The sequence below is a fragment of the Schistocerca nitens genome, chromosome 6, assembly GCF_023898315.1.
Source record: "Schistocerca nitens isolate TAMUIC-IGC-003100 chromosome 6, iqSchNite1.1, whole genome shotgun sequence".
NCBI classification, from domain to species: domain Eukaryota; kingdom Metazoa; phylum Arthropoda; class Insecta; order Orthoptera; family Acrididae; genus Schistocerca; species Schistocerca nitens.
The window spans coordinates 264,684,400-264,703,367 of NC_064619.1; positions in this window are offsets into that span (position 1 = coordinate 264,684,400).

Here is an 18,968-nt window from a genome sequence, read left to right on the forward strand (position 1 = left end):
GTGTACAAGAAATCGTGTTACACAGTGAGTAAGATTCTACACCGAACTGCAGGGTGAGATATTTGATTGAAACGATTCAAAGGTGGTTCAAACGCTAGGGTGTACCAGAGCCTAGAGATCCGATCCAAGCAAACAGCTGTACGGTATTTACGTTGATCTCGCATTAAGTGTTCATCGTTGAATAATTCAGTGACCATTTGGCCACACCGGAACGGTGACTCCTTTTTGTATTGCCATGATTGTAACATCTCTCTTTGGGAACTCCTATTTCACAATCAATGAACGCTTACAGAGGCTTACATTACTTTTAAAATTACCAATTACTTTGCAAAAACAGACATAATGTCTGATGGGATAGCAGCAATCAGTGATTGTATAATGTTACTTATAATCCGTCATGATTGCAACTTTTTTTTTTATTCATATGACCGGTTGCGGTTCATCCAGAACCATCTTCAGATCTGATATTTCTGTTACAGGAGTAACCCGTCCAAATCCAGCAACTTTCACATGCAACATCCAGAACGATCTTCAGGTCTGATATTTCAGTTACAGGAGTAACCCGTCGAAATCCAGCAACTTTCACATGCAGCATGTGAAAGTCGCTAGATTTGGACGGGTTACTCCTGTAACTGAAATATCAGATCTGAAGATGGTTCTGGATGAACCGAAACCGGTCATATGAATAAAAAAATAAAAAATATTGCAATCAAGACGGATTATAAGTAACATTAACAATTGCGCATGTCATTAGGAGAATGTAGCGAGTGTAATGCATATGTTGTGGTTCAAGAATATGGTATTGTTGGCATATGGGAACGCATCGGTAATCTCAGGTGATCAGTAACTATAAAAGAAGGAGAGCTCCTCTCGCAAAGACCATAAATAAACAAAGCTAAGATTTACTGACGCAGCAGTTCTGTTTATAGCCTAGTGCAAGGTACAGATTTCCATCTAGCTGCAGCAATTAGGAGATCCATTTTACAAAGACTGATATGAAATTCCATTTGAGACTAATGAGAGTTACGTTAATTACGAGCAAATTAAATTCTAGATGAGGCTCATCTCCTCTTTACATCAATACGTAGGAAGCTGAGGCGCGTTTTATCCGTCCGCTCTCAGTGTTTACTGCAGAGAGACTTGCTTGTATGCCAGGAACGGCGCGCGTTGCCGTCAACGCGAGACAGACGCCGGTGACGCGGCAGACGCACGCGCGGGGTCGCGTGCCTGCAGAAGCTGTCGCGTGCCCCCCCTCCGCCCCTCCCCTACGCCGCTCCACCACCGCTCACCAATACAGCTGCACGAAGAGGGGACGCGGAGCGGCAGCTGCCACCGTGCACACAGGTAGGCCCGACCCGACGCACCCTCCGGAAATCTCGGTCCCCCTGGCACCAGCCACCAGCTGCTGCAAGCCTGCGCACCGCACCAACGTTCCCCATCCATCCCCGTAATGTGCCGTCCACGCTCGCAGCCGTCATTGCGACCACAAGGGCGCTCATCTTCTCACACATCTGTCGGTGAGGAGTGCGACGCTGAACCTCAATCGCAGATGGCACGATGGTGCCACCTTAATGATTGTCCGGAGCTCGTGGTCTAGTGGCTAGCGTTGCTGCCACTGCATCATGGGGTCCCGGGTTCGATTACCGGTCGGGTTGGGGATTTTCTCTGCCCGGGGAATGTGTGTTTGTGTTGTCCTCATCATTTCATCTTCATCATCATCATTCGCGTACTGGGGTGGCGACAGGAAGGGCATCCGGCTACCCCTTAAATTAACCATGCCAAATCAAAACGGTCAAATGGCTCTAAGCACTATAGGACATCTGAGGTCATCAGTCCCCTAGACTTAGAACTACTTAAACCTAACTAACCTAAGGACATCACGCACATCCATGCCCGAGGCAGGATTCGAACCTGCGACCTTAGCAGCAGCGTGGTTCCGGACTGAAGCGCCTAGAACAGCTCGGTCACAACAGCCGGCCATGCTAATCCGCCATAACATGTTGGACAAAGGCACAAGCAGGAGAAGAAGAAGAAGAAGGGGTGCCACCTTCATGACTGGACTGAGGGCAATTTTAATAACGCTCAGTTCCTGTATACGAGGTGCATTCGAAAAATTATGGCAGTTTCCCTCTGTTTTCAGGTTACCAGTTCTGAACAAAGTCTCACGAATGCACCTCCAAGCATTAATTGTTTTCCGGGGTCACAGAAGCCGTTGCATTCGTTCCATAGTCTTTTACCTTTGCAGAAAGAAGTGACTTCGAAAATTATAGCTCATCCCATTCGTGATCTGCGATTTGTTTGTGGCAAGGTCTCTACAGCTGGACTTTCCTGGTAGCTTCCTGTGCCGATGCGGGACAAGAAACCGCAGCATTGCCTTTTGGGGGCAATGCTCTTAACGACTGATCTATTAACAGCCATTCACCACCCAACATAGATATTTCCAATTATGATTCGAGCCTAGGGCGGGAGACGCTTTTAATCTGCACACATTCCGCTGCAGAGCGAAACATTCATTCTGCATCTACAGCTATTCAGATTCATCAGATGTTGTGCCTAGTTTTTGGGCCCACAGTAATCAGTGAAGGAACATTGGACAATGGTGGTGAAGCTGAAACTGGACTTACAAATGTGCGTAATTAAGAGCGTAATGGCATTGCCAATATCTAGGCTGACGAAATCTTGCGAGTGGACCAAAAACTTCAGTCTGATCGTCGAAGTGACGTATTTCACCACATTTGGTGTACCACTATTTACACAATTATCACAGGAAAGCTCGTTTGTGCAAAACTTGTGTAAGGCTGTTACTGCCAATGTTTGCAGATCAACAGAAAGAGCGAAGAAGGTCAACGCGAAGAGCGTTTTTAGACCGCTTTCGACAAGATGAAGAATATTTGTTTTCCATCATTGCTAAGGGAGACGAGAAGTGGATTTCCCGCACCAACACGCAAAGTGTCAATGCATCGGCTTCATTCAACTGCATCAAAACCGAAAAACTTTAAGCAGTCTAACTGGATTCGAAAAACGATGACTACCGCTTTATAGGACTCTTCTGATTATTTTCGTGCAACGTAGGTTAAAAATTACAGCTGATACGTACGGCGAGGCTCTCACAAAACGTAGACAGGCTAATCAAAATTGACATCGAAAGAAACTGTCGTATGGGTTGGTCGTCTTCCATGGCAGCGAGCTGTCTCACGTCGCTGCACGGACCTCGGGCAAGAATCGGCATTTCCACTGCGAACTTTTTAACTACACACCTAATTCGGTACCAGTAACTATTAAATCTTCTTGGTGGCCAATGGCTGAAAATAAAGAGGGACCCAACAGCGCCGCTGACAGCTGTTTCAGTTACCAAGCGCAGAACGTCTTCGAAAACCTAATGCTACGTTACGAAAAATAGTTGGATATGAAAGATGACTGCGCGAAAAAATGAAGTAGGTTTGTAGGAAACTAAAACCGATACTAAAAGGTTTTCCTTCGAATAATTTTTTTCTGAGTGAAGAGCCGTCAGTGATCGAATACGCCTTGCAGCGTTTTTGAAAGAAACGTGGAGAACATATCGTTCTCTGCAACGCACTAATTTGAAGGTCTGTGTTTGGGACAATTAAATGAAAAACATCAAACATGGAACAGAAGTCGTTGAAGAGTGAATAAAACTGTGGTGACAGTCTTTGGGAGTTTGGAAGGGTTAATAACAAAGTGGATACTTGCCCACTTGCAATAGTTGGTTTGTTACGTGAAAATGATCAAAAAAATTATTCATTTCCGCAAATGGAGATGCGTGACATTTTGGTCAGTTTTCGTCTACACATATATTTCAGTTATGTTGATCAACGCATTTATCTAAATGGTGGCAGAGCACCTAAAACAATGTCAAGATGTCTGTGTTTCAGTGCGAAACACTGTCTGACCATCACAGACTTTTTGTCGCTACACTTGAAACTATTTCACATGTTGGTTATTACGTCGATAAACACGGGCAGGTCACAGTGAAGTACGCGTTTTGATCGTTTGAGCCAGAGCTTTCTATGCATAGGTAGCCCACAGTTTCGTAACATTTGTACCTAATGAACACAGTGAGACTCAGGGGGAACCGATCATTCAGCAGTAATACAGTTTAGAGGACCACGCATTTCTATGCCGTGTGCACATGATGGATGAATGGTACGAAGGGTGGTGGACAGTTGACAGCTCAACAGGCCAAACAGAAATTTGTGTGAAGTAGTATACATCTACGATGGCGACAACCTGGGATCAAATTTGTCACAAACTCAATTTTTTCGATAGCCAACCTCTAACAAATATTAGCTTGAACGCCTCAGTGACAGATATAATGTATAACACGTGCGACTACAAGCCGTCCGCTGTGGCCGACCAGTTCTAGGCGCTTCAGTCCGGAACCGCGTTGCTGCTACGGTCGCAGGTTCGAATCCTGCCTCGGACATAGATGTGTGTGTGTGTTGGTTAGTTAGGTTTAAGTAGTTCTAAGTCTAGGGGACTGATGACCTCAGATGTTAAGTCCCATAGTGCTTTGAGCCATTTGAAACATTTGTGTGACTACATAATCTGGAAGACTATAATGAAATATAAAGTTTTATGTCAGAAGTAAAGATGAAATCTGGTAAATTACGTAACTTTCAGCATAAATTACGCTAAGCTGAAGAATAACGAAATTGAAATTTGCCTACGATCACAAATAAAAGACAGAATAGCGCAGAATTTTTCTTGAGGTGCTGCTGAGAGATGTACTATTTAATGCGTAACTTTTATTCAACATCTGAACATATAGTATGCTTTTATTTCCAAAAATTAAACTACAGAAGATACGTCCATTGTACACTAGTACAGCCCATTCTCGAGTACTGCTAGAGTGTTTGGGATCCACGCCAGGTCGTTTTAAGGGAAGACGTCGAAGCAATTCAGATGCGCACTACTAGATTTTTTACTAGTAATTTCGAACGATACGCAAGTGCTAGGGAGATGATGCGGGAACTCCAAACAAGCCCTGGAGAGAGGGCTACGTTGGTTTGGGGTTGAGGAACACTATTGATAATCTTTAAGACTACAGGTATTTAAAGCTGACTACAGAACGACTTTACTGTCGTCAACGTACATTTCGCGTAAAGACCACGAATCTAAGATAAGAGAAATTAGGGCTAGCACAGAGGCATATAGTCAGTCATTCCTCCATCGCTTTATTTGTAAGTAGAACAGGAAACGAAATGACTAGTAGTGGTACAGGGTACCCTCCGCCACATACCATATGGTGGCTTGCGGAGTATTTACGTAGATGTACGTGTTGAGGATTCAGACCGAATTCCATCTGGTCGAAAGCCGCAGTTGTGCCCTGACTGACTGTCCTCTGCCACTTACGTAAATCTACTGTACCGCAATGTCGATACAATTTGGTGTGAATCACACTGTAAAACTTGCTCATAACCTACGAGGGAAACAGTGCGGTCCAGAAAACACAATGTGTCGGGAAGTTTCAGTAAATACTAAAATTTTGATGGGAGCGAAACAGGGACGTTTGATCTTGAGCGAAAAAACTCATTACAGTTAAGATGAGCAGAGCCTTGGAAGAACCTGCGAGTGCAGCTGAGGACGCACCTGCAGAAAGGAGACTGGAGGTTGGGGAGCGGGTCGCCTAAATCCGCGGCTGTGAACAGCACAGGCTGCAAGTTCTGGGGGCGCCGGCCCCTCCTTTAGAAGCAGACAGTGTGTGTGTGCGTGTGTGCAAAGAGCAGGTAGAGTGGCGGCCAGCAGGTGAGGGCAGGTAGGCCAGCGTCTCCAGAAACTCCAGCTGGAGCCGCTCCCCTCCCAGCGGCGACGACAGCCACACTTCCTCCTGCTGGTTGCTGGCTCCAGCCACGGGGTCCTTGGCCTCTGCAGCGCGTTGCTTCAGACTGTCGGCGATGGCTTGCGCAAGGCAGTACCGGTAGCATCGTAACTGGACCGCTCTACAACAAATGTTTCGAGGGTAACGTAGCCTGGAAGGCGCCACAGATGAACGAGTATCACTTGTTAATTCGCGTCGCTCCTTTTGTGATCTCCAGTGGCCGTGGAGTTGACTTAGCGGCGTACGAACTGAGCAATGAACGAAATGGAAATGGCTACACTGCCGAATAAATATGAAATAGTCAGAAGACATGGTTGGGTGTCAGTCTAACTTCGTAAAACTACACAACGTCGGCGAGTATGTAAATGATTAGAGCTGCAATTCTCAGTGACAGGTACTACAACCACCAGAGTACATTAGTGTTAATTTACTGTACATTGATTTTAACAACCACCACCTCGTATCTATCATGAATAAAATGAAAGTAGTACTGATAAGCCAAATATGAAGAAAATCGATATTGTGCGAAATGCTCAGTACAAAGCAGAAAGCCAAAACCAAACATTTAGGAGTCTTTTGCGTGACTAAAGACCTAGCACAAATCAAAATAACATAAACTCTTCTGTCGACTGTCATAATTATGATTCTCTTAGTGGCTGAATTAAATAACAACGATAGCGCTAAGAAGATCGTTACACTCTCGTCGATAAAAAGAACAGATGAGTCCACAAAAGGAAGCCTCTTTCGAGATTCAAGTACTGTTTGCTATGAAATATTGGTAACGATTAACATTTCGTACGTATTTCAACTGTAGGAGCGTCCTAGTGGCCTGACACTTCAATAAATTTCATCCCATATTTCTATACACTTATTCGAGTCAGTCCTCTGTGATGAGCTTTTCTTACTGCTCGTAATTACGTGGATGTGAATTCTGAAGTACATTCACAGACAGTGGACGACAATGAGAAAAGTAAGGAAAATTAGATCATCTTGTCACGTCAACGACGAGGCGTTTACCATAAGTGTGTGAACAGCGTACTAATTTCAGTATTTCAGCAAACAATATATTTTAATAAAGCTGTTAACAATTTATATTTCATTTACTCAAATGTAGAAAACGCGTATAATTAATGATAAATACACATAAAAATTGCGTATTTTACAGAGAAATTTGGTGGTTGTCTTTTTCTTTTTTCTATGTTAAAGATTATAATGGAAACTCCATTTAGATACCATTACATTCAACTGTGTACAGAGAAATCTTGTCTACTTAAGTTAGATTTGCTAGGTTAAACTACAAGAGAATACGGTTTCGAATATTATGTGATAGCTTCTTCGATGATAACTTTGTCGATTACAATAGGTCTATGTGTTGTGGTAGTAGTAATGATATTATAGTGTGTTTTGTGGACATCAGTTCAATCGTTTTATAGCAAAACGTGTACTTTCTGGAATACGAAAGTGTGCAATGTGTGGAAATAAAATGTGCTCAGCAGCTTATAGAAACTTATTCCACATCATAATTATAAAATTTAAATAAGCTTCACCTATCAAAAATTTGTATTTGGGCTTTACTTACAATTAATGGTACGAGCATTGTTCCTCTATTGAGAGATTGAGGGAGAGCTCACTATATTCAGAAGGTCCTGGTCCGAATCCTGGCCTGGTACAAATGTTAACTTTAATGATAAATTAATAATATCATCGTATCAACATTGGTGAGATAATTTGATTGTTTACAGACATCTACGTTCCCTGCATTGCCCCTACATAGCTGACCGTGATACTTCCTCCAAAAAGGCTTTCGACGATTTCCAGATCTAATCCCACCGAGGATCTTGTCCTTTGTCTCGAATATCTAGTCGTTGAGCATGACAGCAAGACGTGATCCATTCTTTTGAAGAGTTTAAGACAATTTAGATTAAAATGAGTAACTTGCGTTCTAACCTGACCCCACCAAAACAAATGAGTATTGTTTTACCCCGTATTTGTTTCAGCGAAATGTGCTGCATTTAGTAGCCGGATAGTGTGGCCGAGCGGTTCTGGCGCTTCAGTCTGGAACCGCGCGAACGCTACGGTCGCAGGTTCGAATCCTGCCTCGGGCATGGATGTGTGTGATGTCCTTAGGTTAGTTAGCTTTAAGTAGTTCTAAGTTCTAGCGGACTGATGACCTCAGTTGTTAAATCCCATAGTGCTCAGAGCCATTTTGCTGCATTTAATCAGCAAAATATCCTGCCATTAGTGGTGAACACGAATGACAGGGAAAGGATAGAATGTTGGTGCTGAACGTGTCTTCAACTACGAAGTCCTTAAAGAAGAGCGCAATGGCGTAGTGGACAAGGAAGTGGTCAAGGAGGCAGCAGGAAATCGTCCACGGTCTGTTCAAAGCAGCCGCAGCGAGTGGTTTTAGTAGACTTGGATATAGATTTTTTGGAACGGTCACTGTGTACTGAGTGGGCGTGAATCCAAACAGAGGAGATGGAAAAGATCATCGGGTCCTCCCATGGAACGTATTACAAAAGCGTCTACATTTTGCACAAATTAAATTCGAAATTTCGGGGTACAAAGTAAACTGAAAATGGCAAAAAATTATGGAGAACTGCAAACTGTGCATATGTGGATGCGCATATGGTTTGACAGACTAGGAGGGCCGGCCGCGGTGGCCGAGCGGTTCTAGGCGCTCAGACTGCTACGGTCGCAGGTTCGAATCCTGCCTCGGGCATGGATGTGTGTGATGCCCTTAGGTTAGCTACGTTTAAGTAGTTCTAAGTTCTCGGGGACTGATGACCACAGATGTTAAGTCCCATAGTGCTCAGAGCCATTTGAACCATTTTTTGACAGACTGCAGAAAACATTCCAGCCAGGAAAAACCGCCCATTCGCAAGATGATTGCTGTCACAAACAAACTCGACACACTTCGTGAGTCCACCGGTTAATAGCAGAAAACTGAGTAAAGAAATTCTATGCCCTACAGTCTGGAGCCGGGCGACCGCTACGGCCACAGGTTCGAATCCTGCCTCGGGCATGGATGTGTGTGATGTCCTTAGGTTAGTTAGGTTTAAGTAGTTACAAGTTCTATGGGACTGAAGACATCAGAAGTTAAGTCCCATAATGCTAAGAGCCATTTGAACGACTTTTAGTAAAGAAAGAGTGACTTTCCCGAGCGTAACGAGTGTTCACCCTCCTCCCCGTCGCCTCCTATTTACACTATCGCATAGGCCCATAATCTGCAGTATGTGGCGTAATGATAAGGAGTGCAGATTTCGATTTCGTGTCATGTAAAATACGAGACTGCCTAAATTGTTCCAGTTTGCTGCTACTCGATTACAGTTACTCAGTTACGTGACAGACGTACCGGGTGGTTGTACAAATTGAAGTGTACCTACTCACAGAGGTTCAGTGGGTGCTGTAATTATCGTATGGCAGCGAAACGTGGTAGATGTGCTAATGCGTTAAGCGGAACCAATTTACGCTGGAAAAAATCAGTCCTAATTTTGACCACCAGCTGCAAATCTGGCGCTATGAAAGCAAGAAGTGTTTTCGTATATAATGGGTTAGGAACGAGATGTGAGAAGAAAACGCCAAACAAATGTGAAATGCATAATTAACTATATTATTAACCACTGATTACACAATTTGTTCAATATGGACACCGGAGACGTCGACAAGATGCTGTGCAGCGTCAGCTTTGCACCTGGTGGTCAAAATTTGAACTAATTCATTTTCTAGCGTAAATAGGTTGAGCATTAACGCCTTAGCATAACTACCATACGAGAATTACAGCCCACAATGGGCTTCCATGAGGTAGCTGCAATTTAACTGTATCCACCCGTTACATTTCCAGTTCCCGGAAAAATGATTTTGGAATGAAATTTTTCCCTGAACTGAAATTTCTTGAACTGACGTCAAACTGAAGTACTAAGCACTAATGTGAATAAAATACTCGTGTTATTATTGTACTTAAACGTTTTTCTGTTAGATTGTTATTGTCGTAAAAATCTAAGGCATCTTTTGTACGTTAGAAGTGATGTGTCAGCAAGTTATACTTTGGGGGGGGGGGGGGAGGGGGGAATGAGGCGGCAGGGACGAGACGAGAGACAGTAACAAACTGTGACTCTCCAGAGCCGAACCTTGGACCCGCGGTATCCCCTGCTCCAGTAAGCCTGCAGGCCCGTCGCTGCTTGCGTAGCCGACAAGAAGTGTGACCCGCTCGGCGGCCCTGACGTGCGCCGGAGGATGCGGAGGTCCCCTCCGTGTCGGCCGTCCCCCGACCCCCGACTCCCGCACTGGCACGTCTTGAATGGGTCCCCGCGCGGCCCTCAATGGAAGGAGTCGCCAGCTGGCTGCGCTCAGGGCTCGCACGCCGCGGGCCTACCTGCCAGGAATGCAGCTGGAAGCTCTCCTTTCACTTCTGCCGACTGCGATTCCCCGTCAGAATCAGTCTGATTCGCTGCCTTCATGTTACTTACTGTTGGCCAGCAAGGATTTACGACAGCATGTTTCGCCTTATATCACATTTACTTTGCACTTATTCGACAATACATCGACTTATACGTACGTGAGATACACTGATGGAAGCAGAAAGGCCACGAAGCGCCAGTCCGTTATTTATCAACTTTATGTAGATGTTTATCACACTACGAGTATTAAATTGATTAAACTGTCATTCCATTGGTAACTGAAGGGCATTTTCATCAACGTAGGTGCGACCAACATACGCACGAATACACTCCTGTATTCGCTGTGGTATTCAAGCAAACAAACTCCAAATGGCTTTGAGCCGTGGTAGAAATTGCTATTTTGAAGAGCGCGCCGCAGCGCGTAGTGTGAAGCAGTCGCCCTCCGTTTCTGGCGGTGGCGCCGCTGTGGCAATCGCTGCTTTGGTGTCTCCCTCTGGTGGGAAAGGGAAAAGGTTGCCTGTTCACTTGCATTTAAGGGGCGCTATGAGCTCTCCAGTCGATCAGTCTGGGTTAGTTCAAATGGCTCTGAGCACTATGGTCATCAGTCCCCTAGAACTTAGAACTACTTAAACCTAACTAACCTAAGGACAGCACACAACACCCAGTCATCACGAGGCAGAGAAAATCCCTGACCCCGCCGGGAATCGAACCCGGGAACCCGGGCGTGGGAAGCGAGAACGCTACCGCACGACCACGAGCTGCGGACAGTCTGGGTTAGTCTCTCGTCCCCAGCTTGCTAGTCTGTCTCTCGTCCGCATTTGTTAGGCAGTTAGTGTCTGTCGTTCGGAGTGCTAGTATGTCTGTCATTCGGATCAGCCTTTAAAGCCGGCAAAAATGAATCTTTCCACTCCGCCAGTAAGAGAACTCAGCGAGTGGTCGCCCGGTCGGGGCTTAGTTCCTCCATCTGAGTCTGCGCGTTAGGCCGCCATTCTGCTCGAGTTTCCTCAGGCAATGGTCATTGGCGGTTGGATCGATCGGTTGGTCAGTCGTGCACTGACTCTCAAGATGACTTGTCCGTCTTGAGCGTCAGGGCATGTGAGGTCGCCACGTGAGTCCAGTGGGCCGCCGCGTATAGCGAGGGGTAGTGACTTCGCGGTCGACACGAGAGCAACAGGAGTCAACTCACGTCATCAGTCTGGCCGGTGCGAGCTACGACGCCGTGAGACGGGAGATCGGCGCGCCTTCCAGCGTCCGTTGAAACGGCTGGCAGCGGACGGTTCGGGAGGGCGATTTGGGGGTGCTGCGCCAGGTCTCGAGAAATCGCAGTTTATTAGAAGTGATTGGCGATATGTTGTTTTATTTACTTTTGTTAAATTCTACTTGTTTTCTTGGTGAGGTCACCAGCCGTTTTGCTTTGGGGTCGTCCCACCATTCTTTTCCGTTTGCCCACCTGCGGGAAGGAGGTTGTTTATAAATTGGATGGTCCGTTTTTTCCCTTGTGGAGTAGGGGCGGGTTAGAGCAACCTGCGGTTCGGGTTGTTGGGTAATCTCCCTATCAATCTACCGTACGTTAGTAGCTGCCTCTGTCATGTTTGTCGGATATGGCGTGTTAACGAATTTATTGCTTGGAGTGTAATGGCCTAATACCTGAAATATGTTTTCATCTTTGGAAACTTTGATATTATTGCCTATGATCTTGAGAGGCGGTATCTGTGTACTGTAGAACATCTTAACTATTGTTTGGCCAACCTTGTAGAATTTTATGTAAGATTGCATTTCATGGGCTTTTACTGAAATGATCATTTTAGTATATAAAGTTGCCAACCTTTCACCATAAGACTTTTCTTAGAAGTTGAAACCAAGTTGCACCTTCGGTGGCAAGGTTAATATTTTAATTGTTAGTGTTTGGTACCATTTCCATCCCTTCTACGGGGGGTGCGTAGTTTGTGTGCTTGTGTAAATTGTAAAACTCTTAGTTTAAAATTATCTGATGTGTTGCAGATTTACACCTGTGTAGTCTTTCAGAGGCTGTTGTGAGCAGTCGTAACTACGGCCGTGCCAGAAGGTAGAGGTAATGTTCTCTGCCCAAAAGCTCATAGAGTCAAAACTTGTTTCTTTCTGCCTCTGAATAAATTGTAACTTTGATATTTAGAGGGTGCTTTCTGATTATAATTTTAAATCTGTTTATTTAAAAAAATGCTTTTAGGCACTATTCAAGTGAATAAAATTCCATTTGTTAAAAGGAATTTGGTTCTAAAATGTAGACTTTCACGGCCGGAAATATCATGTCCATTATAATTATCCGGGCTGTTATGCCGTGGTCGGTTGATGAATTCTGTGTCGATTCCCAACGTTTCGTCTCCGACTGCGGGAGACATCTTCAAGGGGGCCGTAGCTCGATGGAAGGTCCAACACACCCACTGGCTCGCTACTGACTGCCGCTAAATTCCGTGTCCGCGCGCTCCCACGCCGCGGCGTGACGTCACGTGTTTTGAAAACGTCAGTGCAATTGGCCGCTGTCCGTCGCCGTCGATCGCGGTTGACATCACTCAGTAGTGGACGGGTGGTACACATCTTCTTTAACACCGGCATCCATATACCGTTTAATTTCACGCCCTCCTCCTTTCGGTTGAAATTATTTGGGTGTTTAGTGATTTCGATTGCCTCCCTGTAGAGCCTTTCGTAATATCCGCTTGTGGCCGCTAGTACTTGCGTCTCCTCGAAACGAATATTGTGGTTCCCTGGCTGGAAAGCATGCTCCGCAACAGCTGATCGTTCCGTTTCTCCTCTTCTACAATTTCCCTTGTGCTCTTCCAAACGTTTAGAAACCGTTCTTTTAGTGGTACCCAGATGAACATCACCACAGCTGCATGGGATCCTATACACTCCCGCTTTTTCCAATGGTTTGCGAGCGTCCTTGGCAGGCTTAAGGTATTCCTGTATCTTCCTGGTGGGCTTGTAAATTACGGTAATATTCCGCTTCGTCAAGATCCTCCCTATTCTTTCCGTTACATTTTTAATAAACGGCAGGAAAACCTTAGATTTTGCAGTAGCCTGTACGTCAGTATGATTTCTGCGTGGCTGCCTCAACGCACGTTTTATTTCGGCGGACGAATATCCGTTCTTCATTAGTGCATTGTGGAGACGTTCATCTCAGCGTCGAGCAACTCAGGTTCACATATGTTTCTAGCTCTGTCCGCTAACGTCTTGATAACACCCCTATTCTGTTGTGGGTGGTGGTTCGAATCCCGGTGCAAATAACGGTCCGTGTGCGTGGGTTTGCGGTATACTGAGTGGCCCAAACTACCATTTTCGTTTCTAGAAACAAGCACATCGAGGAAATGTAATTTGCCGTCTACCTCCTCCTCCATTGTAAACTGAATTCTCGTGGTTATATTGACGTTTTCAAAACACGTGACGTCACGCCGCGGCGTGGGAGCGCGCGGACACGGAATTTAGCGGCAGTCAGTAGCGAGCCAGTGGGTGTGTTGGGCCTTCCATCGAGCTACGGAACGCCTTGAAGATGTCTCCCGCAGTCGGAGACGAAACGTTGGGAATCGACACAGAATTCATCAACCGACCACGGCATAACAGCCCGGATAATTATAATGGACAGGAATTTGGTTATGATTTCATCAGTTACACCCTGGCAACTACTTCTATGCTTACATAGTGTGATTAAATGTGTTAATGTTCTTGATGAATCCATAGTAAATGAAATAAATTCTTAAGAATATTCTTTGAAAATAAATCACGGTTCAGGCTTCTTAAGGAATTTCTTATCATACTTGAAACATGTGTTTTGTCGATTCACTAAGAGCGCAGGGTGTTGGCTGACATGACAGTATACGTCTCCCTATTGCATCGCAGTACTGCCCTGTGGGTGACAAATCTGAGGTCTGTATGTATTGTGCGACATTGTAGTTTCTGTAGCATCTTCGCTACGCTCTCGCGCACGCTGAACCATCTACTGATGAAACGGAAGGCTCTTCTTTGAATCTTCTCCAACTTTCGTATTAATCCATTTCATTCGTCGATAAACAACTTTTCTTCATAATTCTCCCAATGAATTTCAGCCTGGAATCTGTTCTTCCTAATTTTTATTTTATATGGCCACTCCATTTTACGTCTGTCCTGATGGATTACTCCTAGGTCTTTTGTAGGAGTTACATTTTGCAGTGATTAATTCTAAATAGTGGAAAATGTACCAGTTACTGTCTGAAGTGATTAGTTGCAGCTAGTGTAATCGTACAGTAGAAAATATCTTCACTTATTCATAAGTAACAAGCTACATTTATTTAATTTTTGTGGTCTACTTGAAAGTAGTATGCTGTTAGATGTAAGGTGACCTAGGTTTAAACGAACTGCAAGTACTCTCCAGAATAATGATCGAGTTAACTTACGGCTACTAAATTAAACACGTATGACAACTATTTTGATTTATTTCGATAAAATTATTGACACATGACAAAAAGTGATAACACTGATATAATAATGGATTTACATATCTGATGTAGGGTTCAGAGGGAAAGGCACTGATAATCACCACTGTGAATTTATTGCAATGGCAAAATACCCAGTGATTGTCATGATGTTAATTGACAATAGATAGTACTAGAGCACTCTTCACTGACTGAAAATGCAAGTCTTCAAAGTGTAGCTTGAAGTGATCAAAAGATATAAAATAGTTTCCCGCGCATTGTCTTGCAGTTGTGGCTCAGTCTCACCATAGTATTGAAGTGTAGGCTGAAGTGGCTGCAAAATCAATCACTGGCGGAGTCATTAACTTCGCCAATGGCAAACTGCAGATCAGCCCGAAACATCTCTAAGATATCGATATGTTAGCGCTGATGATGGCAGGCTAGCGGCTCTCAGCAGTGCGGCGATGGAGTTGAAGTAGATGAAGCTCAAAAGGAAGTTCAAGATGGAGTGATTTCTACTCGAATGTATACTACAAGGAAACCTCGAATTACCGCCTTTTGTATTTTTTTCTGAAACCCATTTGGATGGGCTCTGGATCTTCTGAGTCCCGAACAGTAGAAATGCTTCTGAGAACATACCAGTCCCCTTTCCTGGGCTCTCATCTATTTGCTTAACCAATAACATTCATCTTACCATGTTACACAGAAAAGGTCTCCTCACTGTCTGTCTCCTTCTGTGAGCAATGTGTGAGCAATGAGGCGTTGTTCACCGACACAGATGAACTTCATTGTCTAACTTGTAATTAAGTGAGCCAATCTTTGCGATTCTTATGTCGTGAAAATGTTTTTTTTAATTTTTTTATGTCTTAAATTTTTTTATGTCTTAAATTTCAAAGGCCCAAAACTGTGGGTCCCCACTCCATTTGCGAATTATTTATCCGTAGTGGTTCAGATGGTTCAAATGGCTCTGAGCACTATGCGACTTAACTTCTGAGGTCAGTCGCCTAGAACTTAGAACTAATTAAACCTAACTAACTTAAGGACAGCACACACATCCATGCCCGAGGCAGGATTCGAACATGCGACCGTAGCGGTCGCTTGGTTCCAGACTGTACCGCCTAGAACCGCACGGCCACTCCGGCCGGCTTATCTGTAGTGTCTGGAGAAAAATTGTGCTTTTTGCTTTAGTACAAAATAGTATTTTCTGTTGAAACATACCTCTCTACCTGTGTTGTAAAATTTAGGCAGTGGGAGCTCGTGCCACAGGAGGATCTTTCTGTGCGTCCACGAAACTTTATTTGCCCAGGACAGTGTCACAAAGAACTGCTTGACTGTGGGTGACTAACCCTCACCTCTCCCTCGGGAGGTCTGCGGAATGACTCTGCGGGTGGCAGCCGACTCTTACTCTCCTCGTACCGTCCAGAATGCTTTCAGTGTTTTCTTACTTCTACAAGGCATGCAAATCGTAATCGAGAGTAAATGAACACTAAGTTTACTTTAGTCAGTTACCAACAATCACTAGTACTCCTATTTATCATATTCCTTGGTGTCAGTGAAATATTCCGTACAAAATGGGTCTCTCATTGTGTATTTTCATGCCGTACGTGTCTATTTCCGGCGGCCGCTGTGGCCGAGCGGTTCTAGGCGCTTCAGTCCGGAACCGCGCTCCTGCTACGGTCGCAGGTTCGAATCCTGCCTCGGGCATGGATGTGTGTGCTGTCCTTAGGTTAGTTAAGTTTAAGTAGGTCTAAGTCTAGGGGACTGATGACCTCAGATGTTAAGTCACACAGTGCTTAGAGCCATTTGAACCATTAGTCTGTTTCTGGAAAAACGGTCACATTACTTGGACACATTTCATGCTGTGTATTAATTCGTGTTTTGCTGGGCACTTGTCTGTATCAAAGAATCTGTAAACGTGTAGCTGTCTGCTGGATTAGTATATTGCTAGGTGAAAACTGATATTTAGGTCTGAATAAGTTGTATGAGCTCTGGCGTAAGTTAGTCATTAAGGAGCAGCAGCGTCAGTCAGCGAGACTGTGTGGTCGGCAGCAAACGGTCAACTTAGGGCTGAACACACTGTTCTTCCACTTGCTGCTGTGATGGTGTGCTGGGCTGTTTAGTATAGACGCTTTATATTGCGATAAAGAAATGGGCAGATTAACTCGAGTTCATTCTGGATTACGGTGAAATTGTTGCTAGCTTGCATGCCGGTGCTGCATTTACGTAATAGTGCTTATGGGGTTCTTCAAATCATGGAACATTAAGATTTCTGTGTGCGAGTTACTTTGCAGACATATTTAGTGTGAGCTACCTTACTTCTGTGTTGGAATTCCCAACTTCCTTAGAATATCCAATTTTTTTTAGTCATCCAACTTTGCAAGTTGCTTATCTCACGGTTCTTCTGCTCATCAAATAATACAATTTAGAGTATTAACGGTAATATGTGTTGGCTTCGTTCTTTCTGAACTACGTTCTGGAATGTACTACATTCGATTTACTGGGGATTAATGCTGAGAGAAAATAAACTTCCTTCACCAGTGACGAAATTTTTATTTTGAATGAAATTTTTAACTATGCAGTTAAGTTCGTGTTGATGCTGAACCGCAAGGCAAGTGCTTGCAGAGGCGGGAGCCTCAATATAAAATTCCGCTAGGTCAGATATTTTCAGTTTATTAAGTATCACAGGATACATAGCGGAAAATCACTTGCATCGCCCAAGGTACACTTATAAGTAGTGAAGTGAGTAGCTGTTGACGTCAGACGCAAGACTTATGCTTTTATTTTTGTCTACGTTTAAGCCTTATTAAACGCCCATTTAAATATTCTGTTGCGGCATCAGAAAGTTCATGCCACTGCGAAATTTAAAAACAAAGTTAGTCGTATTGTGTTTATCCACATACGGTTTACGTTTTATATAAAGAGGTAATGCTTCAGGGGATTAAAAACTAGTGTCTTTCTTTCTTACGAACTGAGAGGTTAAAGTAAAAACTGGAAGGCTTCCTTTCCGTACTAAAAAGGTCAATCCTGTGAAGGTCTTCCTGCATTTCGTTACATGCTTGTTGCCTTAACTTGTCACAAGACCGAGACGTGGCGGTCAAATTCTTCGAATGGCTATATGAAGGTTACCATGTTTAAACGAGCTAGCTAAAACAGTTTATTGGACGGGCATTCACAGCTAAACTTCTTCATGTTGAATAAATAGTGCTGCAGCAGTTGTATATCCTTTATAAAATGCACGACTGGTTTTTTTAATTTTAAATTACATCGTCAAATCTGAATAAAAGAAGAAAGAGACTAAAGAGTACTACGCAAAGGCCATATCACAGTGATAACAAGTGTCCTCAAGACTGAATACCTATATTATAGTGGTCAAGCCTATTTTTACGGTCCGATCCGAATCTTTTCTCTAAAATTTGAGAAATTTCGCGTAAAGCGATAGTCATGGAAAACGCAGATACGAAAATAGAACCTAAGAAGAAATGGGACGAGAGAAAAGATTATAAAAAAACAGCGAAAAGACCGAGAAGGGGGAGGAGGGAAGGGAAAAGACGAAATGTAGAGTATGCAGTACCTCAGTAGAAGCCGAGCCAGGACGGAACGCTGCGAATGACATACACTAACTGACAGGATATCCAGACACAGGCCCCGAGGGAAACGTCGCGTGCGCAGATGCGTAAATAACGTCTGATAAACTTTAATAAAATAGTTGGGGCTGTCGTCCCATTTGATCATAGGTTCAAGTTCCGTTGCCACGAATACAGTTTTTCGTGAAGTATTCCGAATTATAAGGCAAAAGATGCGATTAGACTGTAAACGAGACTTGGTCAGTATAATGTAGGCAGTCAGTCTTGCGGACGCTTTTTATTACTGTGATAGAGTCTTTGCCTAATATCGTCTGCGGTCTCTTTCTTCGTTTTACTCATATTTGCACCTAAACATGTAATTTAAACTTACGAAACCGCTGCTGCCTTTAGTAAAAGACTTACAACGGCTGCCGTGATATTTATTCAACACGTAAATGTGTTAAATACACTACTGGAGATTAAAATTGCTACTCCATGAAGATGACGTGCTACAGACGCGAAATTTAACAGACAGGAAGAAGATGCTGTGATATCCAAATGATTAGCTTTTCAGAGCATTCACACAAGGCTGGCGCCGGGGGCGACACCTACAACGTCCTGACACGAGGAAAGTTACCAACGTATTTCTCATACACAAACAGCAGTTGACCGGCGTTGCCTGGTGAGACGTTGTTGTGATGCCTCGTGTAAGGAGGAGAAATGCGTACCGCCACGTTTCCGACTT